This window comes from Ovis aries, chromosome 1, assembly GCF_016772045.2.
Source record: "Ovis aries strain OAR_USU_Benz2616 breed Rambouillet chromosome 1, ARS-UI_Ramb_v3.0, whole genome shotgun sequence".
Lineage (NCBI taxonomy): Eukaryota > Metazoa > Chordata > Mammalia > Artiodactyla > Bovidae > Ovis > Ovis aries.
The window spans coordinates 245,038,180-245,063,601 of NC_056054.1; the positions used below are offsets into that span (position 1 = coordinate 245,038,180).

General features: G+C 40.2%; 1 long non-coding RNA gene across 1 annotated transcript; it reads right to left on the reverse strand.

Moving 5' to 3' along the window:
* Nucleotides 1–3,587: 3,587 nt before the first annotated feature.
* On the reverse strand, nucleotides 3,588–24,355 carry LOC121818560 (uncharacterized). The gene is made up of 4 exons (XR_006058525.2): nucleotides 23,773–24,355; nucleotides 20,375–22,784; nucleotides 3,965–4,099; nucleotides 3,588–3,836 (listed from the first exon to the last, which is right to left on the reverse strand). It is a non-coding gene; the product is annotated as an uncharacterized LOC121818560 (long non-coding RNA).
* Between the last annotated feature and the right edge of the window lie 1,067 nt (nucleotides 24,356–25,422).

Consider the following 25,422-nt stretch of genomic DNA (forward strand, 5'->3'; position numbering starts at 1 on the left):
TGCCATTTCCTTCTCCATCAACTGCACTGTAGTATAAAATAAAAATTAAATAAAACAAAAAAATGACGGATACTATTTACCTCTACCAAGACAAAGCACACAGAGTAGGGAGAAGTAGGTACATATCTGACTTAAGCAAAACAAAGCCGATTCTTTAAGATGTATGCATCACTCTTCATTTTGTTTGTGACATCAACTGTCTTGCTGTTAACACTATTTGCACTGTTCGTTGAACACAGGGTAGGCAAGGTGTGAGCCAAGAGGCTAGAAGGAGACTCAAGGAGCTATAGGAACTCAGCTTATTCTCTTCTTGCTGGCATGGCAGCCATAACAGCAGACTTAACACAAGATAACCAGAGGCAACCTCTCTCCCGGCTGGCTCAGCAGCTGTAGCAGCAGACATGCTACACCCTCTCCTCCCATGGCTGGTCCAACGGACACAGCCCTGAGCTGGCAGTAATGACCCCGCTTTCTTTGGGTGGAGCTCATATATACGTACGGCACACAAACTGACTAAGCAAGTACCTTGTGATGCTCCTACATAGTGCTATAAGTGATCTCAGATATTAACATAATTATTCACAAAACATGGGGCGAGGGAGCCTGAAAAAGCCATCTTGGCTAATTTGCTCTCTCCCAACACGCCACCATGTCAGGGTCTCTTGCCTCACATTCTATGTACAGTCTGTCTGCTATGATATTCCCCTGGCCAGTAACACTGACCTTCAGATTTACATCTTGCAACAGCAGTAGCTACAACAACAAATAGTTACATCTCCAACACATAGCAAAACCCAGCACCAGGTTATCACCTGGAACTCATGCTGCAGTCCTTGCTTTTACAGGGCTAGAAGAGCCACCCACTGCATGCAGAGTGCCTTTATCTTCCATGGCCAAGTCCAGTCCACAGTCTGTTCTTGTGAAATTGCAGGAAAACCTCTACAGGGGCAACTTCATCCTGTGGAGTTTCCTATTAAGGACCCACAACTAGCACCCCTGAAAGGCATCGGGCCCACCTCTTCAAGGAGGGGATTTTTGTGACATTAACAGCACACCCATATGATTACAAATGCTTTCACACTGTTCTAAGTCTGCAAGAGAATCAGAGGTCACTAGCACATCACAGGACACAGCCTTTATACACTCTTCTATTAAATCCACATCACAGGACACAGCCTTTAGAGTACATGGTTCGATTAAATCTACATCACGGGACACAGCCTTTACAGTACACTGTTCTAAATATACATCACAGGACACAGTCTATAGAGTACACTATTCTACTAAATCTACGTCACAGGACACAGCCCTTACAGTACATTGTTCTATTAAATCTACATCACAAGACAGCCTTTGCAGTATTACCTTTGTACAAATCAGCCCACATTTGCATCTGCATAATTTAGATGGGACCCCTGCCAGCTCAGGCCCCATTCAGGGTCTTTTGCTCACAAAACCCCCTACAGGCACCAGGCCCACCCCTTCAAAGACAGTGTTTTCTTGCAGCATTCACAGCCCGCCCACGATTACACTTTAAATCTGAGGACACAGCATTTACAGTACAATCTACATCACAGGACACAGTCTTTACAGTACAGTCATCTACACAGGGCATAACCTTTACAGTACACACTGTTCTAAATCTGCAAGAAGGGACACAGCCTTTACAGTACACCTTCACATAAATCGGGCTATCCCCATTAGCTCAGATGGTAAAGAATCTGCCTGCAATGCAGGAGACCCAGGTTCGACCCCTGGATTGGGAAGATCCCTTGGAGAAGGAAATGGCTATCCATTCCAGTATTCTTTTCTGGAGAATTTCATGGACAGAGAAGCCTCTGGGCAGTCCATGAGATCGCAAAGAATCAGACATGACTGAGTGACTTTCACTTTCTTTTTTTTTTTTTTTTCACTTTCCCCATAAATCAGCCCACATTTGCATCCACGTAACCTGGATGGGGCCTCTGCCAGCTCAGTCTCCCTTTGGGGTCTTCACACTTTCAAAATGGCATCTCACATGCCATCCCTCTACTTCTTTCAGGAAAGGCCTGCGAAAGGCCCTGTGTCCCAGAGTCGTAAAAGCCAAGCTGCCAAAAGTTCCCCTTGTGTTTACCAAAACTGTTTGAGGATGCCCCCCACCCCAGGCCATAGCCTGCTCATGCTTCACTTTCTGCTACACAGCGGGCCTCGCTACCAAACAGGGACATGTGGTCTCATAACTTTCATCATCACCATCACTTACTGCCTCGCTGTCAGAGATGCTGGGTCCTTCAGGGCTACAGGGTTCTTGCTCTAATGTCAATATACATTGCTCTAGTTCTTCTAAGCTTCTCTGCACACTGTGCACTGACGCGGCATCACAGAGAGCATTATCCATATTCGCCTCAGGGCAGTCAGGAAAATCCACCCCATGGTGCCAGAGGCAATCTGTGCCGCCTTGTTTGGCAAACGGGAGCTCACCGACTCTAACATCTTTTCAGTGCTATCCAGTGAACCGTCCACCACCTCCCAGTCTTCCACCGGAGGCCAAGCCGAGAGGATCACAGCCACACAATACCACATGCCATATGGTGGCCCCTGGCTTCCTCCATCCAGTGGAGCCTCGGGCTCCTCTACCTGCTGGGCATCCTGCAGACGACGCCAATTGTACTGCTCTTCATCCTGTTCGTGACATCAGCTGTCTCACTGTTCACATTTTTCACACTGTCCGCTGAACCCAGAGTAGGCAAGGCGTGAGCTTAGAGGCTGGAAGGAGACTTGAGGAGCTGCAGGAACTGCAGGCACATTTATTCTCTACTGGCTGGCACAGCAGACGGAACAGTAGACCACACTATATTCTCTCCTCTCATGGCTGACCCAATGGACACAGCTGTAACACAGCAATAATACCCCCGTTTCCTTTAGGTGGAGCTCATATACTGGCACAGCACACAACCTGTGACCTAGCAAGTACCTTGGACGTGCCTGTGCAGTGCTATAAGTGATCTCAGCTGTTACATAGTTATTTACAAAACGTGTGGTGAGAGAGCCTTAGCATCGTATCTTGGCTAATTTGCTCTCTCCTAACAATGTACAATTAGCAGAATCAGGATTTGGTTTTTGTATATACCTATTAATAGACCTTACTTCATCCTTTAATGTTTTAAATCTATTTGGGTAATATTTATTTATTTTGGCTGCACCTAGTCTTAGCTGCAGCACATGGGATCTTTGTTGAAGCACACAGGATCTTTAGTTGCAGCATGCACTCTTAGTTGTAGCATGTGAGATCCAGTTTCCTGACCAGGGATCAAACCCGAGGCCTCTGCGCTGGGAGCACAGAGTCTCAGCCACTGGACCGCCAGAGAAGTCCCTACTTGATCCTTTTTATACTTTATGGTTATGGTAGACTGGAGGAAGCAGTGACTACATATTACAGGGTGAGTGGAATATGTCGAGTTTACTTTGTTTTGTAAGAAATAGGCAATGAACATTTTAATCTCTTCCTTATTTGGTAAAAGGTGAGTCAGATCTCTTATGATTACATGTGACACAAATCTCAGCATAAATTAACTTAAGAGAAAAAAAGAACTCTATTGAGTCAGGTATCAGAAGTGACTAGAGCAGGTTTTTATTACATTTGATCCAAGAACACATTCATCTGGACCTGGCTCCTCTCTAAGGTTTGTTTTCAGGCTCTTCCTGTGGCCTCCCATAGCTTTCGACTTGCATAGTCTTCACTACTCATAAGATCCAGGAGACAGGCGCTTCCCTGGAGGTCCAGTGGTTAAGACTTTGCTTTCCAATGCAGGGACTGTGGGTTCGATCCATGGTCGGGGAGTTAAGACCCCATGTGCCTTGGGGCCAAAAAAACAAAACATAAAACTGAAGCAATTTTGTAACAAATTCAATAAAGACTTTAAAAGTGGTCCACATCAAAAAAAATCATTAAAAAAAAAAAAGATCAAGGAGACAAGAGCCACACCTTTCTTTCAATGGTTCCAGAAATTCTCCTTGATTTCATTTCCCTTGGCTGGGTTTTTCCATTCCTGAATCACAGTGACCAGAGCAATATAGTTACAATAAGCCAGGAGCCAGAAGTGAAGATTTCTGCACTGAGCTGAAAATAAAGGAGGGTGTTCATCAGATGACAATCATGGATTTCCGACCAAGAACAAAGAAACAGTCATTTAATTGTCAAGCGACAAAAATCACTTTAAAGGTGCATTGAAATTACTCATAATTCCCAAATCTATCAGGGTAAAACCAAGTGTAAAATATACTTTATACATATTATGTAATATACTTACTCTCTTATAATCAAACAGCATTTGATACGGTGCTGCCTACAATGACCTCAGAACTGCAAAGGTGTTTTCATAGAAATAGAAAGGAAAATATGTGACTCCAGATACCAAATTAACCTAACTGGGGAGAAAAGACCTACTTACCTGAAGTGGTGTTGAACAATAGAATGGAGATTCAACAGTATAAAATCATGTGATCTTGTGGAAAAAGTGGTATGGATTTAGAAAATTTTAAAGAAGATTGAGGCAGAATACTCAAGAAAATTTAGGATTTAATTAGATGAGCCTAGAAGAGCATGTAAGTGCAAGGGCAAATGGCACCTCTCCCAAAAAAAGCCCCCCAAAACAAAAAAGCAGTGAATAAAATAAAACTGATTTTTCAGTGGGACAGTGAAAAGGATGTCATTTTCATAAGAACAGAAGAACAAGTGAGCACAAAGTTCTATGTCAGGAAATTGTGAAATCCTTAAAACTACATAGAGGAGTTATAGAATATGCTAACAATGTGAGTAATAGAATCACAGAGACCAGAGCTCAAATCCTAGCTCTGCCATTTATTAGGTGAGTGACCTTGGACCAACTACTAAACTTCTCTGTGCCTGAGTTGCTTTATCTGTTAATGAAGATGAAAAAAAAATTTTTTTAAGATTATGAGGACTAAACAAGACAATGCATTTGAATTTAGCACTGTCCCTGACATATGAGGTGCACATAAGAGCTGTCAGTAGTTATTATGTGACTTAATGTGATAAAAAGCAAAGAGCCTATGCTGGGCTCCTTTAGGGAAAAAATAAACACTTCTTTACTCAATTTCTTCAAACATGGATTTGTTTTTCTAGCAGTAAACACAGAAATAAAGGCAATGGTGGACAAGGTCTTTAAAAAAAACAAACCACACACACACACACACACACACACACACAGGAACCATCAGAGAAGAGAAACCACAGTCGACCTGGCTTCACAGAAACCAGATCCCCATATCAGAGTGTGGTTCAGGCTCCAAGGCTCTAAAGCGATGAGTTAATTATGCTTCCACCTCATAACAACATGGTCACATTCTCTGATGAATCTTTTTATGAAGATTCCCCTACTTCCTCTGCAATGACTCGTCTAACGTGGCCAGTCAAATCTCGAGAGAGAAAGTGGTTCCATGACATTCTTTGGATTCATTCCTTCCCTTAAAGGCCTGTAGATGGGCTATCCTTGGATCAGATATCCATCTAGACAGCAGCTGCCAGTGAACAGAGTGGAATTTGGAGAGAAGGCAGTTATAGCATAGAGCAATTTGCAGAATAAATACTTTATTAATAGATGGGGACTGTGCCTAGAAATGCAGGTAGAAGACTTGTTTGATTATGTGAAGTGTGGCCTACCTAGGGCATGGCTATTTTTAAAAACTTATATAAGAAAGTAGCTATAAAAGTGATCATCTAAAACAATTATTCAGACATCAATACACCGAATGCCTCAAAGCAAAGGATGCGTGGGCTAGGTGGAAAGGTTTTTATATTCATCCCTGGGTGTTGTGTAAAGACCTGACCCAGAACTTTAGGAGTGACACTGGGAAGGACGAGTTCATCTGAAATATCTAAACAAACTAGTATGACTCGATAACTTACCAGCCAAGTGGCAAAAGGCGTTTTAGAGGAGTGGATGAGAACGACACTGTTTAATGTTCGTATTTTCTCATGTGTTAACTGTGTGACACTATGGGTTGTGTGCCCATTCCAAACCTCAGTTTCTTCCCCTGTATAATAGGGTTGCTCACCGCAGCAGCTGCATGGTGTTGGTGGGCAAACAGATGACTTCATGTCTGTGAAACGCTGAGCAAAGAGTGTTAGTAAGTGCCCGACTCATGTTACCCACTTCCATTAACTATATTAGAAGAGAAGTTTAAGGCTTCCAAGGGATTTAAATGGAATTCAGGGAAGAGTCAGAGGCTTGGGGGTTGGGGGGGCGGGGACTGATTCTAATGCAGCAGAGACTTGGGTTCTGCTTTGGATGTGTTGGGTGGTTTGTGGTACAAAAGTTCCTCCAGGGGAAAGATCATGAGGGTCCTGAACACATGGAAGGTCATTAACTTGGAAGGGGACGAAAAAGAGAAGGGCATTGGGGAGAAAAAGATGATGATGTTAGAAGCTAACCTTCCTAGAGGCTTCCCTGATAGCTCAGTTGGTAAAGAATCCACCTGCAATGTAGAAGACCCCGGTTCAATCCCTGGGGGAAGGAAGCATCCTAGAGAAAAAACAAAGTGATCAGAGAGAAGAGGGCTACTCCTTCTGCTCACTAGAGGCTGAAGAGAAGTGCTAGGAAAAAAGAAACAGGAGACTTTGAGAGAGGGTCCCAAGATTCATTTAGAGGAATGTGTAATTTAAATAATTTGAGCAATATTTAAAATTGTGTATCTGTTGTTGGCCTTTTATCTCACTGCAATAATATAATACTCTGAAATTAACTGGAAAGTTCAATAAAATAATTTTAATTTATATAAATTGATCCATGAAAAAAAATCGTGTGGGAGTAATATTCCTTATGTACTACATTGTACATGAGGATATTTAGGGGCTTATAATACAATGATGCATATTTTAAATGTGCTTTCTTTTATGGGTTGTGTCATTCAATACTATAAAAGTCAAATTCATTCTCACTGGAATCTATCAGAAACTCTGTAATATTTGCTAAAGATCACTGTCTTCCACTTAGTTTCTCAAGTCATAAACTTAGGAAAAGTTCCTTCCTTTTTCTCAGTGGTGCTACCCAACACACACACACTCATGATCAATCAAAACTATTGCTTCTACAGTTTGGTAATCTCTCAGACCTGTCCCCATACCTACATACCCACTTGCCACTGCCCTCATCTAAGTAGCTATTTATTTCCCCTTGCAGGACCACTGCAGGGTATATAAGCCAGTACTGCAATTTTTTCTCCAGTTCTTCTCCAACCCTTTTCTGTTCTGTTATCTACAGACCCTTTGTAATACAGGTATAATCACAAATGTCCATGACTTAAAACCCACCAATTGCTTCCCCCAGGCCTTAGGTGAAATCACGAATCTTGCTCACAGCTTATACTGTCCTTCACACTTGGCTCCTGTCTACTCTCAAAGCCTCATCTTTCAGCACTCTGATTAGCACTCTATGTCCCAGTCGCACTGGTCTCTTTATCATTTGTGGCTTATCACTATTCATCATCCTCACCTACTGGTTTTAGACATACCTAAGACAACCCTTCTGGCAGAAAGAGAAGAGGAACTAAAAGCCTCTTGATGAAAGTGAAAGAGGAGAGTGAAAAAGTTGGCTTAAAGCTCAACATTCAGAAAACGAAGAGCATGGCATCCGGCCCCATCACTTCATGGAAAATAGATGGGGAAACAGTGGCAGACTTTATTTTGGGGGACTCCAAAATCACTGCAGATGGTGATTGCAGCCATGAAATTAAAAGACGCTTATTCCTTGGAAGGAAAGTTATGACCAACCTATATAGCATATTGAAAAGCAGAGACCTTACTTTTCCAACAAAGGTCCATTTGGGCAAGGCTATGGTTTTTCCAGTAGTCATGTATGGATGTGAGAGTTGGACTGTGAAGAAAACTGAGCACCGAAGAATTGATGCTTTTGAACTTTGGTGTTGAAGACTCTTGAGAGTCCCTTGGACTGCAAGGAGATCCAACCAGTCCATTCTAAAGGAGCTCAGTCCTGGGTGTTCATTGGAAGGACTGATGCTGAAGCTGAAACTCCAGCACTTTGGCCACTTCATGCAAAGAGTTGACTCATTGGAAAAGACTCTGATGCTGGGAGGGATTGGGGCAGGAGAAGGGGACGACAGATGAGATGGCTGGATGGCATCACCAACTTGAAGGACATGAGTTTGGGTAAACTCCAGGAGTTGGTGATGGACAGGGAGGCCTGGCGTGCTGTGATTCATGGGGTCACAAAGAGTCGGAAACGACTGAGCGACTGAACTGAACTAAACTGAAGACAAGTCTAATTATCCCATTTGGGCATTCTTCAAGTATAAGTCTAAATTTGCTTTTCTCCAAAATGCCCTGGTCCCCAAATCAGGATAGTCTACAATGCCATTCATTATATTGTATTTTTGTTTTTCATGACAACTGTCATACTTATAATTACTTGCTTACTGTCTGTCATTCTTATTAAGCTGCATACATATTGAAGGCTGGGGCCATTCAGTTTTGTTTGTAGCCAGAGTTGCAATAATAAAGTGTAGAATCTATTGTATAAAAGAAAGTGAAATTGTTAGTTGCTCAGCTGTGTCCTACTCTCTGCGACCCCACGGATCTTACTGACCCAGGGATTGAACCCAAGTCTCCTGCATTATAGGCAGATTCTTTACCATCTGAGCCACCAGGTGAGCACAGCGTTTATTGGCTGAATTGAATTTGGGGAAGAATACTATCAAACCAAATGGTAAGAAACAATTGTACTGCCACTTAGTAATTTTATTAATCATTTCATTTATTTGTCTGTAGAGCCCATTTTTCGCCTTATAATATGATATACATGTCAAATATAAACTAAAGACCTTTTATGTATAAGCACTTCAAGTCAGATAATAAATGCACTCTTGAAAACTGAGGTATGTCTATTTAAGATTGCCATTTCATATGCACGTTTGCCTCATAATCATTTGAATGATTTTAGAAGTCTACAAAACTGTTTTCTACAAATACATCCTCTTTGTTACTAATTTCTTGGCAAAATAAAAAGTTGGTAAAATTTCCTCTGGATTCTTTCCCCCAGACTTCTCTATAATCCAGATATTCTCTTTGCACTAAATGAATGATTTTTCCACCACAGAAGTAATTTCTTAAGAAGAGGAATAGACTGTGTAACTTGGCACTTGTATATTTTCACTTATGCTAGTTAGACAGAAATGGCAGGGGAAAATGACAAATGAAAAATATGCTTTATTGTCAAACATGAGCCAAATGGTATGGTGTGACAAAAATGAACATTTGAAGCTCTAAGATATGGGGATTTTCTAGGAAATACATACCCCAGATATTCAAAGGTCATTTCAATTCAATTCTAAAATAATGGAGCCTAAATTATTAAATAGAATCTGTCTCAGACACCCAGAATTAGACCAGAAGCCAATTAAATGTTCAGTGCTATTGGGTATCATGAACTAATTCTCCCAAACTCCAGGGACAAGTTTCTTTCTAACCCAGTCCTAAAAATAAGAAGCCAGAGAACCATCTTTGGATATTTTATTTCATCTCAGGTTTTTAATTAACTTGATCTCTGCCCTGGTTGGGAGTGAGGGCAGTAGGTACAAGCTATTACAGGCTAAAAGGGCACTCTAAAATGAAAATTATGGTTTTCCTTTGCAATCGAGAGGTGTTTCTTTCTTCAGAATATTTACTTCAAAAATTTAAGTGCAATACGTTTTCATAGTTCATTAAAAAAAAAAAAAAAATACAGGCACTGTTTAACTCCAGTTAGTGACCTCAGCCATCTTGGGCCAAAGGTACAAGTACAGCAAAGCCCAAACTTCCTGGCCATCCAACTCTTCCAGTCACACATGCCTTTCAGGTTTGGACTAGAGTGAACATTTCAGATTCAATTTAAACCTAACATCCTGAGCCGTGGAAGTCAACGTCAGAGACTAGTGGACCTATGTTATCTTTATCCCATGGTTTTGAATGCTTGTTAGAGAAGTGATAAGAGTCTTACCTTTGCACATTGGGAATAAGACAAGCAAATTAAAAAGTGATTATTCCTGCTTTCACCTTGAAACATCCTTCTCTATGTATGCAGAGGCTGCTTTTTCAACTCTTACCAGCTTGAAGCCCCAACTACTGATACCTCTCATATCTCCTCCTGTGACTCAAGGACTGATGTCTCATGTTCAGTCTGCTAGGATGTTAGCACTGCCTGGTGAAGATGCAAGTCTCAGTCATCCCTTCATCTCCCTTTCCAGTACCTCCACTTCACTCTTTTCTATCTAGGAGAAATCATATCCTCTCTTCTCAAGACCTGAAACTTTCTCTGTGTTACTTGGTTCCACTGGCAATTTCATATGAATGCTGAACATTGGCCTCTTACCCACTTCAGTGACTTTAGAAATATATAAAACTGGCACCTTTGTCTACAATGGGAAGTTTGCTGTCCTTGCTGGACCAAAGATTCAAGAAAAATTATCTTCTCTGCACTGAAGAAACAGTCTTGACCAAGGCTGCCAATGATTTCCTAAAATCAAAATAAAACCTTCTCCTGGGCTTTCATCTTTTCATAATTTGGCACTGGTGACTAGTACCTTCCTCCTGGGAATTCTCTCTCCTTTTGGTGTCGAGGACCACACACTCTCCTGGTTCTCCTCTAACCTCACTGAATACTTGTGAAGGTGCTTCCTTTTCTGCCTGGCCGATAAGAGAACCTAAAGCATTACAGGGCTTATCCTCTCTTTTTATCCAACACACTGTCCTACTCATAATGCTGTCAGTCACCTAAAATAGCTAAAGACTTCCCCATCTCCATTTTCAGCCCAGGACTCATTTTAGAGCTCCATGCTCACATACCCAACAGCCTACTTAATATTTCTGCTCAAGATCCCATTGACTCTTCCTCCTTGGACATCCCTCAGAACTTCTCCATTTATCTTTTTCTTTTCTGATATCTCATACCAGCATGTCTTCATGGTCTTGTGCTGGTCAACATGTACTCATAAATAGTCCCTCTGCTCATTTTATCTCCCTATAATCAAATTTCACTAGCATAATCATTTTTAAAAATACAGATTTGAACATATTATCACCACCTCAATGCCACTTAGGGGCTTCTCTTGAAAAGTGAAAGTGAAGTCACTCAGTTGTGTTCAACTCTTTGCGACCCCATGGACTGTAGCCCACCAGGCTCCTCCATCCATGGGATTTTCTAGGCAAGAATACTAGAGTGGGTTGCCATTTCCTTCTCAAGGGGATCTTCCCGACCCAGGAATCGAACCCAGGTCTCCTGCATTACGGGCAGATGCTTTACCATCTGAGCCACTAGGGAATCTCATAAAATACAGATTTAAACATATTATCATCATCTCAGTGCCACTTAGGGGCTTCTCTTAGCCCAATGGTTCTCAAAATTTAGTACGTTTCAATCACCTAGAAGGCTTGGTGAAATACAGATTGTTGGGCCATACTCCCAGAATTTCTGAATTAGTAGATTTCAGATGGGCCTTCTAATGAGCATTTTTAATAATTTCCCAAGTGGTGTTATTGATAGTAGAACAACTGTGAGCTGATGGTATATGTTTAAGACGACATAGCTCGGTGTACAAGGCTTTGTCAACCTGTCTCCCCAGCCCTGTCTCCTTACCACCACTATGGAGAGTTGAGAAATGGGCTTCAGAGGCACAAAAGTGCCTCATTGCTTCCTAGGGAAAAAAAAAAAAGCCTAATTGTTTCCTCTTCCTCCTTTTACTTTTTCCTCCTTAATTAATATACACTCATATTTCAAGATCCAGCTCATGTCACCATCTCACTGAGGTATTTCCCCAAAGCATCTCCTCTCCCTCACTACACATACACAACTTTGATGGTAAATCTGACTAATTCCTTTCTGGACCTTGTTTAGGAACTGAATCTATGCTTGTCAAGAACACAAATCTTTATCGCACTCACCTGCCTGTCTTCTCCTTTAAATTCTAAATTCTTATAAGCAGAAATTTTCTTACTAGTATGTATAGCTCCATTATGAAGCAGAACATCCATTGTTGCTCTTCAGTTGCTGAGTTGTGTCTGACTATTTGCAACCCCATGGACTGAATCACTCCAGACTTCCCTGTCCTTTACTATCTCCCAGAGTTTCCTCAAACTCACATCCATTGAGTCAGCAATGCCATCCAAGCATCTCATTCTCTGTCACCCCTTTCTCCTCCTGCCCTCAATCTTTCTCAGCATCAGGGTCTTTTCCAATGAGTCGACTCTTCACATCAGGTGGTCAGAGTATTGGAGCTTCAGCTTCAGCATCAGTCCTTCCAATGAATGTTCAGGGTTGATTTCCTTTAGGATTGACTTGTTGGATCTCCTTACCGTCCAACGGACTCTCAAGAGTCTTCTCCAGCACCACAGTTCAAAAGCATCAATTCTTCAGCATTCAGCCTTCTTTACGATTCAACTTTCACACCCATAAGTGACTACTGGAAAAATTATAGCTTTGACTATAAGGACCTTGATCAGCAAAGTTATGTCTCTGCTTTTAAATACACTGTCTAGGCTCATCATAGCTTTTCTTCCAAAGAGCAAGGGTCTCTTAAATCCATGGTGGCAATCACCACCTGCAGTGATTTTGTAGCTCAAGAAAATAAAATAAGCCGCTGTTTCCACTTTTTCCCCATCTATTTCCCATGAAGTAATGGGACTAGACGCCATGATCCTAGTTTTTTTTTTAATGTTATTTTTAAGCCAGCTTTTTACTCTCCTCTTTCACCTTAATCAAAAGACTCTTTAGTTTCTCTCTGCTTTCTGCCATTATTATAAAAAGGATATATATTTTTTGTGGTATGAAAATAAAAGAGTATATTAGTCAAATTATTTAAAAACCTACACAGTCCCACATATGTTTCTATGTACCCTCATTGGAAGACTGATATTGAAGCTGAAACTCCAATATTTTGGCCACCTGATGCGAAGAGCTGACTCATTTGAAAAGACCCTGATGCTGGGAAAGATTGAGGGCAGGAGGAGAAGGGGACGACAGAGGATGAGCTGGTTGGATGTCATCACCGACTCAATGGACATGAGTTTGCATAAACCCTGGGAGTTGGTGATGGCCAGGGAAGCCTGGTGTGCTGCAGTCCATGGGGTCGCAAAGAGTAAGCAACTGAGTGACTGAAGTGAACTGAACCCTCATGTAAAGGAAACTTATAAATTGGAAAAAAATATCTGGAGGTATTTTACATTTTTAGTACATGAAAAATATGGAGAACAGTAGCAGAGCAGATTAAACCTTCTTTCTTTTACTTAATGAATATAGACACAGAATAATTTGGCTAATGGAATATTAGGCCATACAACCTATTACATAGCAATTCCATAAGAATAAAGGGACTCCAGCAATTCTACTGTGCTCTTGGCTCTATTGGGTAAAGTGAAAGTGAAAATCACTTAGTCAGGTCGACTCTTTGCAACCCCATGGACTAGACAGTCCATGGAATTCTTCAGGCCAGATTACTGGAGTGGATAGCTTTTCCCTTCTCCCGGGGATCATCCCAACCCAGGTATCAAACCTAGGTCTCCCTCATTGCAGGCAGATTCTTTACCCGCCTGTTGGTTAAGTCCAGCATTAATTCATGTATCATGCTTAAATAAAAATGATCTAAGCCATCTTAACAAAGAAGATAAATAACTCACTTTAAGCAGAGCATGGAGTGGTGGGGAAGATTGGTTCTAACCAGAAATTATTGAATGGCCAACCAAAATGAAATCTCTATGTCCTTACTGGGTCAGAAATATAAATCCCTGCATGTTTTATAACATATCACCCAAATGTTTTGAATAGCTCTTTTGTTGAATTTTTAAAATATAAAACAAAATACAATAACCAATAACTATAGTATAAAATATAATGCTGACTACAGTCCAAAGAAGATGTCTTTTTCATTATAGGGGACTGGAATGCAAAAGTAGGAAGTCAAGAAACACCTGGAGTAACAGGCAAATTTGGCCTTGGAATGCGGAATGAAGCAGGGAAAAGACTAATAGAGTTTTGCCATGAGAACGCACTGGTCATAGCAAACGCCCTCTTCCAACAACACAAGAGAAGACTCTACACATGGACATCACCAGATGGTCAACACAGAAATCAGATTGATTATGTTCTTTGCAGCCAAAGATGGAGAAGCTCTATACAGTCAACAAAAACAAGACCAGGAGCTGCAAGTGGCTCAGATCATGAACTCCTTCTTACCAAATTCAGACTCAAATTGAAGAAAGTAGGGAAAACGGCTAGACCATTCAGGTATGACCTAAATCAAATCCCTTATGATTATACAGTGGAAGTGAGAAATAGATTTAAGGGCCTAGATCTGATAGATAGAGTGCCTGATGAACTATGGAATGAGGTTCATGACATTGTACAGGAGACAGGGATCAAGACCATCCACATGGAAAAGAAATGCAAAACAGCAAAATGGCTGTCTGGGGAGGCCTTACAAATAGCTGTGAAAAGAAGAGAGGTTAAAAGCAAAGGAGAAAAGGAAAGATATAAGCATCTGAATGCAGAGTTCCAGAGAATAGGAAGAAGAGATAAGAAAGACTTTTTGAGTGATAAATGCAAAGAAATATAGGAAAAGAACAGAATTGGAAAGAATAGAGATCTCTTCAAGAAATTTAGAGATACCAAGGGAACATTTCATGCAAAGATGGGCTCCATAAAGAACAGAAATGGTATGGACATAACAGAAGCAGAAGATATTAAGAAGAGGTGGCAAGAATACACAGAAGAACTGTACAAAAAAGAGCTTCATGACCATGATAATCATGATGGTATGATCACTAATCTAGAGCCAGACATCCTAGAATGTGAAGTCAAGTGGACCTTGGAAAGCATCACTGCGAACAAAGCTAGTGGAGGTGATGGAATTCCAGTGGAGCTATTTCAAATCCTAAAAGATGATGCTGTGAAAGTGCTGCACTCAATATGCCAGCAAATTTGAAAAACTCAGCAGTGGCCACAGGACTGGAAAAGGTCCGTTTTCATTCCAATCCCAAAGAAAGGCAATGCCAAAGAATGCTCAAACTACCACATAATTGCACTCATCTCACATGCTAGTAAAGTAATTATCAAAATTCACCAAGCCAGGCTTCAGCAGTATGTGAACAGTGAACTCCCTGATGTTCAAGCTGGTTTTAGAAAAGGCAGAGGAACCAGATATCAAATTACCAACATCTGCTGGATCATCGAAAAAGCAAGCGAATTCCAGAAAAACATCTATTTCTGCTTATTGACTATGCCAAAGCCTTTGACTGTGTAGATCACAATAAACTGTGGAACATTCTGAAAGAGATGGGAATACCAGAGCACCTGACCTGCCTCTTGAGAAATCTGTATGCAGGTCAGGAAGCAACAGTTAGAACTAGACATGGAACAACAGACTGGTTACAAATAGGAAAAGGAGTACATCAAGGCTGTATATTGTCACCCTGCTCATTTAACTTATATGCAGAGTACATCAAGACAAACTCTGGCCTGGAAGAAACACATGCTGGAGTCAAGATTGCTGGGAGAAATATCAATAACCTCAGATATGCAGATGACACTACCCTTATGGCAGAAAGTGAAGAGGAACTAAAAAGCTTCTTGATGAAAGTGAAAGTGGAGAGTGAAAAAGTTGGCCTAAAGCTCAACATTCAGAAAACTAAGATCATGTCATCTGGTCCCATCACTTCATGGCAAAAATAGATGGGGAAACAGAGGAAACAGTGTCAAATTTTATTTTGGGGGGCTCCAAAATCACTGCAGATGGTGATTGCAGTCATAAAATTAAAAGACGCTTACTCCTTGGAAGAAAAGTTATGACCAACATACATAGCATATTCAAAAGCAGAGACATTACTTTGCCGACTAAGGTCCGTCTAGTCAAGGCTATAGTTTTTCCTGTGGTCATGTATGGATGTGAGAGTTGGACTGTGAAGAAGGCTGAGCGCTGAAGAATTGATGCTTTTGAACTGTGGTGTTGGAGAAGACTCCTGGGAGTCTCTTGGACTGCAAGGAGATCCAACCAGTCCATTCTGAAGGAGATCAGCCCTGGGATTTCTTTGGAGGGAATGATGCTAAAGCTGAAGCTCCAGTACTTTGGCCACCTCATGTGAAGAGTTGACTCATTGGAAAAGACTCTGATGCTGGGAGGGATTGGGGGCAGGAGGAGAAGGGCATGACAGAGGATGAGATGGCTGGATGGCATTACTGACTCGATGAACGTGAATCTGAGTGAAGTCCGGGAGTTGATGATGGACAGGGAGGCCTGGCATGCTGCGATTCACGGGGTTGCAAAGAGTCGGACATGACTGAGCGACTGAACTGAACAGTGGAGGTTTCAAAGAAGAGATCAGCATTACCCCCAAGCTACATGGCAACATGGGCTCTATTGGCATTTGGGGTAGTATAATTATTGTGTGGGATGGCCCAGTGCATTTCAGGATGTTTCAGGTTCCTGTTATTCATTTGCTAAAATATTGTTAGCATCCCCTAGTTAAGGTAACTAATTATCTCTGCCGCGGCTGCTGCTAAGTTGCTTCAGTCGTGTCCGACTCTGTGCAACCCCATAGACGGCAGCCCACCAGGCTCCCCCTGTCCCTGGGGTTCTCCAGGCAAGAACACTGGAGTGGGTTGCCTCCAATTCCTTCTCCAATGCATGAAAGTGAAAAGTGAAAGCAAAGTCGCTCAGTCGTGTCCTTAGCTAAACCATGGACTGCAGCCTACCAGGCTCCTCTGCCCATAGGATTTTCCAGGCAAGAGTACTGGGGTGGGTTGCCTCTACACTTTCCCAAAAACTTTCTAGATGTATTATCAGCCACAGTTGAGATTTATGGTATGGGAGCTTCCTTGACAAAAGGGTTCTTTATAAAAAATTATTGTACTTTCACTCTCTGACTATCTCACCCCATTCTGAAGGTAATAAAGAAATGAAAAAGACATGCTTTAAATTTTCTATTTTTTTTGTTATAGTTAACACTCATGCTACTCATATGACTCACTAAATTTATATATGAATAGTAATGGTAATATCTGGTAATTACCAGAGGAAAAATATTTCTTACATTGATGTCAGCTATTATAAAAATTGAACAATAATTATTATCTGTCTTGGACCCCATTGTTAGACAATAGACACATAAGAGAATGATGCATTTTTATTCAAGGTATAAGTGTTCCTATACTATAGTTTATAGAGGGCTTGCTTAAACTTATTTATTGTAGTCAAAGTCAAAAAGATGAATAAATTTAGACTATGGTTCCTGATTTGGATCTTTAATTGCGCAGAGCACTTGATTTTTGTCTATTTACTCACATGTGATTAAAACTTAAGTCCCTAAAATGTAAAATATGCTGATAAATCAGGATGTCAATTTGATAATTCACAGTGGGCTTAGAGTTAGTTTGAGATCAGAATGTCTGTGTCTTTTGCTCAGGACAGTAAATATGCCCACATCATAATTAAAAGCCTGTGAATCCAGCTCTCCCACTTCTCCCCCTGTCCTTGCTTAGCCTGCTCTAATTGTAACCTAACCTGGTGCATCTTGTTGGCCCGTCTCCAACTTGTGCTCAACAAACTATCCTTGTGATGTGTATCTTTAGAAAAATTAAATGATGGTTTTACTGCCCTGCTTAAATCCCTCCAATAGCATCCCACTGGTCTTAAAATTAAAAAAAAAAAAAAAAGAGAGAGAGAGAGAGATTTTTCAAAAAAATAAAAACTCAGAGGCAGCAGCAGGCAGGTCAGAGCTCTAAAGACTTCTGAAAGAAATTTTTCAAGCCGAATAGAAATGATAACAAATGGAAACTGAAGATGATACAAAGAGATAAAGAACACTGAAACTAGTAAGTGTTTGGGCAAATATAAAAGCTTGCCTATTTTTCTCTATTTCTTTAAAAACACTGAATTTTTTTGCAGCAAAAATAATATTATATTGTAGATTCTCTATTTGTAGAAGCAAATTACAAGATAAAGGGGGTAGAAAAAATTATATCTTTAAGGTTCTTTTATTTTACATAAGGTGGCACATATTAAGTCCAATTAAACTTGATTTTATGTCCCAGAGCAATCTATTAAAAAAATGAGAACAAACACATATAATTAAAAATCTGATATAAAAATTTAAATGAAATAATAAAACAATATTTGAGTAATGAAAAAGGAAGCAGATAATAGGAAAAGAAAAATCAAGGAAACAATGGAACAACAGGAAAACAAATAGCAAGACTATAGGCTTAAATGGAATCATGTCAATAGTTACATTAAATGCAAATAGACTAAATAATTAAAAGACAAAAATTGTCAGACTAAATAAAAAGCTAAGAGTCAAGTATACCACATATAAAAACACGGCTTGAAAATAAAAAGACAAGAATATAAGCCATTCAAACAATGGGAGAGAATATGATTATAGAAACATCAAACAAGACATTTCAAGAAAGAAGTATTACCAAACATTGTGATAGCAGGGGCAACTCATCAGGAATATTTAAAAGTTATAAAAGTGATGTATTTAATAAATTTCAAAATACAGGGTTAAAATCCATACCCCCAAAAAATGTTCAGATGAGCACTGATAATGATAATTAAATTAAAAACTAAACCTGTAAAACTTACAAGAGGAAAGCAGAACGTTTCCACAATCTTGAGGTAGGCAATGATTTCTTAGAGATGATCAAAAATACTGAAGATAAATGAAGTACATATATATATATATTTATATATAAACTGGATTTATCAAAGTAAAAACTGCTGCTTATCCAATGATACTCCTCACAAAGATGAAAAACAAAGTTCAATCTGAGAGAAAATATTCTCAGCATAAGTATACAACAAAGCACTCATATCCAGACTCCAATAAAGAACACTAACAGGAACTTTCCTGGTTGACCAGTGGTTGAGAATCTGCCTTCAAATGAAGGAGATGTGGGTTTGATGCCTTGTCAAGGAACTAAGATCCCACATGCTGTGGGGAAAATAAGCCCAAATGCTGAAACTACTGAGCCTGTGTGCCACAGAGAGAAGCTTAGAGTTATCCAGTAAAATGTAGCAGAATTAAGAGACAATATTTAAAATCCATTTGAAAATAAATACAAACTTTTAGCTATTCCCTCAAAGAAATAGTGAGTCAAAGAATATATATGTGTTTCACTGTGCTTTATAAGTATATTAACATTCCAGCTGATCCTGAAAACAAAATATAGTAATCTGTTAGATGTTTAAATCCTCATGAGTGATATCTCATGCTTTGTAAATTCATATGTAAGTCAACAAATAATGTACTTGAATTAATTAATTTGCTAGTCTATAAGGGTTTGGAATAAGAAATGAATATGACTCTCAAAACTGAAATAGCAAAATCTATCAGTGTTTCTTCTCTAATAAATATATTTCTAAGGGTTAAATCTATTATTGGGAGTAGTGTTGTACACCCGTAGAGATTTAGGCAAATGGCAGCGTCATGCACTAATCTGTAAAATATAATTCATGCTTTAAGGTGGTATCATGCAGTCCAGTTTGCAAAAAGGTCCTCTAGGGTGTTTTACAATATTCTAGTAAGGAAGCATGGGAAATAAAGAACAAACTAAACAGCATTACTTATTTCAGTGCCAAAGAGCTCAATATTTTCTGTTTTTTAATATTGGGGTTTATAAAACTAGAAGGATGTATAAAATAAGTCCTATCTCCTGATCTTTAAGAGAAAGCTTTTAGGTGTTAATTTTCTTTGAAATGCAGAAAATACTGATAATTAGCAGCACCTCTGAAGAAATTAATCATATAAAAAGACTATTTCAATATATGAAGGGTTAACATACTATGTAGGAAGCCAATGATCAAGTACCAATGGTCAGAACCAAAGCTAAATGAACTTTGATCGGGCATGGGGATGAGCCTGAAACATCTGCAGTTGTTCTGATTCATTGTGATCAAAGTCTTTGTTCCATTTTCTGTGATATTTTTCCCTAATTTTTAGTTTTTCTCTTAGACTGATACAGTACTAGAGAACATAACAAATTCTCAAAAACTGTATGATAAAGGACCTAATGCATGAACTAAATGGGAGAAGACATGGGGGAAGAGACAATGAGGGATTCCAGGCTATGACTCAAAGCATACTCGAACTGGTGCCATGGAAAGAAACCACTGACTTGAGGAGTGGAGATGCCTGAGAGGGTAACAAATTCTCCCAGAATGTCTTCTAACAGAATCAAACAGCGAGTCCTGAAATTTGAGACCTAAGTCCTGCCCTCGGAGATAACATATCAATAGAATACCCTTTCCTATAGCTGTCAAGCTGAGAATATTTCAGAGAACTTTTGTCTGTGTCATCAGATGTTCCAGGATCAGAATCAGGAAATCAACTTACCTGGCACATCTTTCTCAGTTCAGTTCAGTACAGTTGCTCAGTCGTGTCTGACTTGTTGCGACCCCATGAATCGCAGCACGCCAGGCCTCCCTGTCTATTACCATCTCCCGGAGTTCACTCAAGCTCATGTCCATCGAGTCAGTGATGCCATCCAGCCATCTCATCCTCTGTCGTCCCCTTCTCCTCCTGCCCCCAATCCCTCCCAGCATCAGAGTCTTTTCCGATGAGTCAACTCTTCGCATGAGGTGGCCAAAGTACTGGAGTTTCAGCTTTAGAATCACCCCTTCCAAAGAAATCCCAGGGCTGATCTCCTTTAGAATGGACTGGTTGGATCTCCTTGCAGTCCAAGGGACTCTCAAGAGTCTTCTCCAACACCACAGTTCAAAGGCATCAATTCTTTGGTGCTCAGCTTTCTTCACAGTCCAACTCTCACATACATACATGACCACAGGAAAATCCATAGCCTTGACTAGATGGACATTTGTTGGCAAAGTAATGTCTCTGCTTTTGAATATGCTATGTATGTTGGTCATAACTTTCCTTCCGAGGAGTAAGCGTCTTTTAATTTCATGGCTGCAATCACCATCTGCAGTGATTTTGGAGCCCCAAAAAATAAAGTCTGACTCTGTTTCCACTGTTTCTTCATCTATTTCTCATGAAGTGATGGGGCCAGATGCCATGATCTCCATTTCTGAATGTTGAGCTTTAAGTCAACTTTTTCACTCTCTTCTTTCACTTTCATCAAGAGGCTCTTTAGTTCCACTTCACTTTCTGCCATAAGGGTAGTGTCATCTGCATATCTGAGGTTATTGATATTTCTCCCAGCAATCTTGATTCCAGCTTGTGCTTTTTCCAGTCCAGCATTTCTCATGATGTACTCTGCATATAAGTTAAATGAGCAGGGTGACAATATACAGCCTTGACGTACTCCTCTTCGTATTTGGAACAAGTCTGTTGTTCCATGTCCAGTTCTAACTGTTGCTTCCTGACCTGCATACAGATTTCTCAAGAGGCAGGTCAGGTGCTCCGGTATTCCCATCTCTTTCAGAATGTTCCACAGTTTATTGTGATCCACACAGTCAAAGGCTTTGGCATAGTCAATAAAGTAGAAATAGATGTTTTTCTGAAATTCGCTTGCTTTTTCCACGATCCAGCGGATGTTGGCAATTTGATATCTGGTTCCTCTGCCTTTTCTAAAACCAGCTTGAACATCTGGAAGTTCACGGTTCACATTTTGCTGAAATCTGGCTTGAAGAATTTTGAGCATTACTTTACTAGCCTGTGAGATGAGTGCAATTGTTCAGTAGTTTGAGCATTCTTTGGCATTGCCTTTCTTTGGGATTGGAATGAAAAGTGACCTTTTCCAGTCCTATGGCCACTGCTGAGTTTTCCGTATTTGCTGGTATATTGAGTGCAGCACTTTGACAGCATCATCTTTCAGGATTTGAAATAGCTCCACTGGAATTCCATCACCTCCACTAGCTTTGTTCGTAGTGATGCTTTCTAAGGCCCACTTGACTTCACATTCCAGGATGTCTGGCTCTAGATGAGTGATCACACCATCATGATTATCTGGGTTGTGAAGCTCTTTTTTGTACAGTTCTTCTGTGTATTCTTGCCACCTCTTCTTAATATCTGCTGCTTCTTTTAGGTCCATACTATTTCTGTCCTTTATGGAGCCTATCTTTGCATGAAATTTTCCCTTGGTATCTCTAATTTTCTTGAAGACATCTCTAGTCTTTCCCATTCTGTTGTTTTCCTCTATTTCTTTGCACTGATCACTAAGGAAGGCTTTCTTATCTCTCCTTGCTCTTCTTTGGAACTCTGCATTTAGATGCTTATATCTTTCCTTTTCTCCTTTGCTTTTCAGTTCTCCTTTTGACTGTTTCTCAGAGCTCAGTGTAAAGAAAGCTCCTGATGGAGGATGCATTAATGCTGAGATCATGAAATGAACATGAATTCTTAGTCCAGCAAAGGGAGGGAAGAGGTAGCCTGGGATGTGTTCTAATTTAACAATGTATCTTTTACATGTGTACATTATTTTTATAAATAGCTTTCTAATCTTTATTTATTTATTTATTCATGCTGCACTGGGTTTTCATTGCTTTGAGTGGCTTCTCTTATTGTGGAGCACAGTTTGTAGGGCACACGGGCTTCAGTAAATGTGACGAGTGGGCTCAGCAATTGCTTCTCGCATGCTCTAGAACACAGGCTCAGTAGTTGTGGCTCACAGGGTTAGTTGCTCCATGGCATGTGGGATATTCCCAGAGCAGTGATCAAACCCATGTCCCCTGCATTGGCAGCCAGATTCTTGTCCACTGTGCCACCAGGGAAGTGTTGCCAGCATCCAGACTGACCTTTCATCTGTGAGGATGCTGCTCAGGTTGGAGAAGAGATGTAGGGGGTAACACTGTCCCATAAATAAAAATGTTATTTCCTGAAATTTTTGCTGTAAGAAATTCCTAATTATTATTAAATATTTTGCTGTAGGATATTCTAAGCTAAATATTCTCAAATGAACCAACTGTATCCCCTTACTAACTTCTAGCTCATCATATCACTGTCCTATTTCCTAAAAGAGAGAAGACTTTGAATGATAGTTATCAAAGGATTCTGGAGTTTGCATGGTATTTCATCATTTTTCACAACAAGAAAATGAAAAAGTGACTAGTAGAATGAAAAAATTCATTAAACAAGATAATCAGTTTGCTAAATAGTGTTCAAAATTGGGGGCTTCCCAACATAGCATTGTAAACCATCTATACTTCAATAAAATAAATTTAAATTAATTAATAATCATAAATAAATAAATGGCTTTTCTGGCAGCTCAGTTGGTAAAGAGTCTGCCTGCAATTTGGGAGACCTGAGTTTGATCCCTGGCTTGGGAAGATCCCCTGGAGAAGGAAATGGCAACCCACTCCAGTATTCTTGCCTGGAGAATCCCATGGACAAAGGAGCCTGATGGGCTACAGTCTATGGGGTCACAAAGAGTCAGACATGACTAAGTGGCTAACTTTCAAATAAATAAATAGGGGCTTCCCTCGCAGGTCTATGGAGACCTGTAAGTATTACTGGCCTACAAGCCGTGACAGTCTTTACTCCACATTCTTTAGTGAGGCTGTGCAGTACACAATTGAGCTCATTTTTATTGCATGGTATTATACAGTGGCAGAACTTTTGGGAAGATATATAAAAAAATTCTTCCCAGAATTCTCCAGAGACAAGTATTTTCTTTCCCAGCTCAGAAATTCTTATTTGGGCATGTCTCAGTTTGGATATTTTTACCTGTCAAAGATAATGATTTCATCCTTTAAGCTCCAGGCTTACTTTCTCTTTTAAGTCATGAGGATATCAATTTTCTTTTGGAAAAGCGCAAGCAAACTGAAGAAAGTTCTTACCTTACGGTTCCTCTAAAGTGATAACTACTCCCCCACAGAGATGCCAGCTTCTGTCTTCTTTGGGTAGAGAATATTCTGGCATTGATTTTTCCCATTTAAAAAGGTGTATCATTGGAATCAAATGGCATTTCTCTAGTAGGTCTGTGGTCCTTTTTAGTGTCGAAAAACCTACTGCACCGTCAGATTTTTTTTTTAAGATGTTGCCATTTGTAAGACATATTACAGAGGATTAAGGGGGTCATTTTTCACCCGAAAGTTGGAGACTCCACACTCCAGTTTCTCATCACAGCAGAACCAGGATTTCTTGTGCATATTGACATTGACACTACATGTGTGCTCAGTCAAGTCTGACCTTTTGCAGCCCCATGGACTGTAGCCCACCAGGCTCCTAGGTCCATGGGATTTTCCAGGCAAGAATACTGGAGTGGGTTGCCATTTCATCCTGCAGGGGATCTTCCTGACCCAGGGGTCAAACTCATGTATCCCACTTCTCTTGCATTGCAGGTAGATTCTTAACCACTGAGCCATCAATGAAGCCTTCTGTGCATATGAATCCCATCAAATCCCTGCCTCAGAGTCAGCTGGCAGGAGACACTCAGCTCTCAGCAGCAGAGGTGAGGTTGGACTTTGTAATCATAAGTCAGCAAATTACAAAAGGTTATTTAGAAAGGGTTCTGCTAAGATATAGATGAAAGAGGCCGCAGTATTTACACAGTAAAATATTAATCAGTAAGTTTTCTTATCAGCAAAGAGGTAACAGGGTGTTTCTAGGAAACAATAATCTCTTTGTTAGTTCAGATTTGAATGTTTTGAATTTGGGACACAGAGTTCTGTTGGTTTTGGAAGCTGCTTATCTCTTTAGTGATTCTTTAAGTATAAAGGGTCCAAGTTCAAAGGATTCTGGTAAACAGGGCTTCCTAGCCTTGGCAAGTGTACATTAACCAACAGAAGGCTCTCTGTAATCTGTGTTTAACTGTGCTTCCCAAACATGTTCAACCACAAAACCCTTAACATGTATTTGCATCCCATGGAAATAACCTCCTAGAATAGTCTTTGAGAAACATGACCTCAAATGATTTCCAAAAACTGATATATATTCTGAAAAGAGGCTAAACTTGAGTAGACTTTGACTGGTAGCCTTTCAAACCAGTGAAAAAATAACTAAACAATATTTTATTGGTTCCTTGTTGTTTTCATATTTCTTCTCTCAAATATATTTTATCTTCATAATTCCATGAAATTGGTTTTATTTTACTTTTAATTAAATTTTATTGGAGTATAGTTGCTTTACAATTTTGCATTAGTTTCTGCTGTACAATGAAGTGAATCAGCCATATGAATACATAATCCCTGCCCTCTGAACCTCTCTCCCATGCCCCCATCCAGCCCCTCTAGGTCATCGCAAGCACTAAGCTGAGCTTCCTGTGCTTTATAGTAGCTTTCCACTAGCTATCTATTTTAAAAATGGTAGTGTATATACGTCATTCCCAATCTCCCAATTCATCCCACTGTCTCCTTCCCCTCTTTGTGCCCACGTGTTTGTTTTCCACTTCTGCATCTCTGTTCCCGCATTGGAGGCAGACGCTTTAACCTCTGAGCCACCAGGGAAGCCCTTTTTGGAAATAGGTTCATCTGTGCCAGTTTTCTACA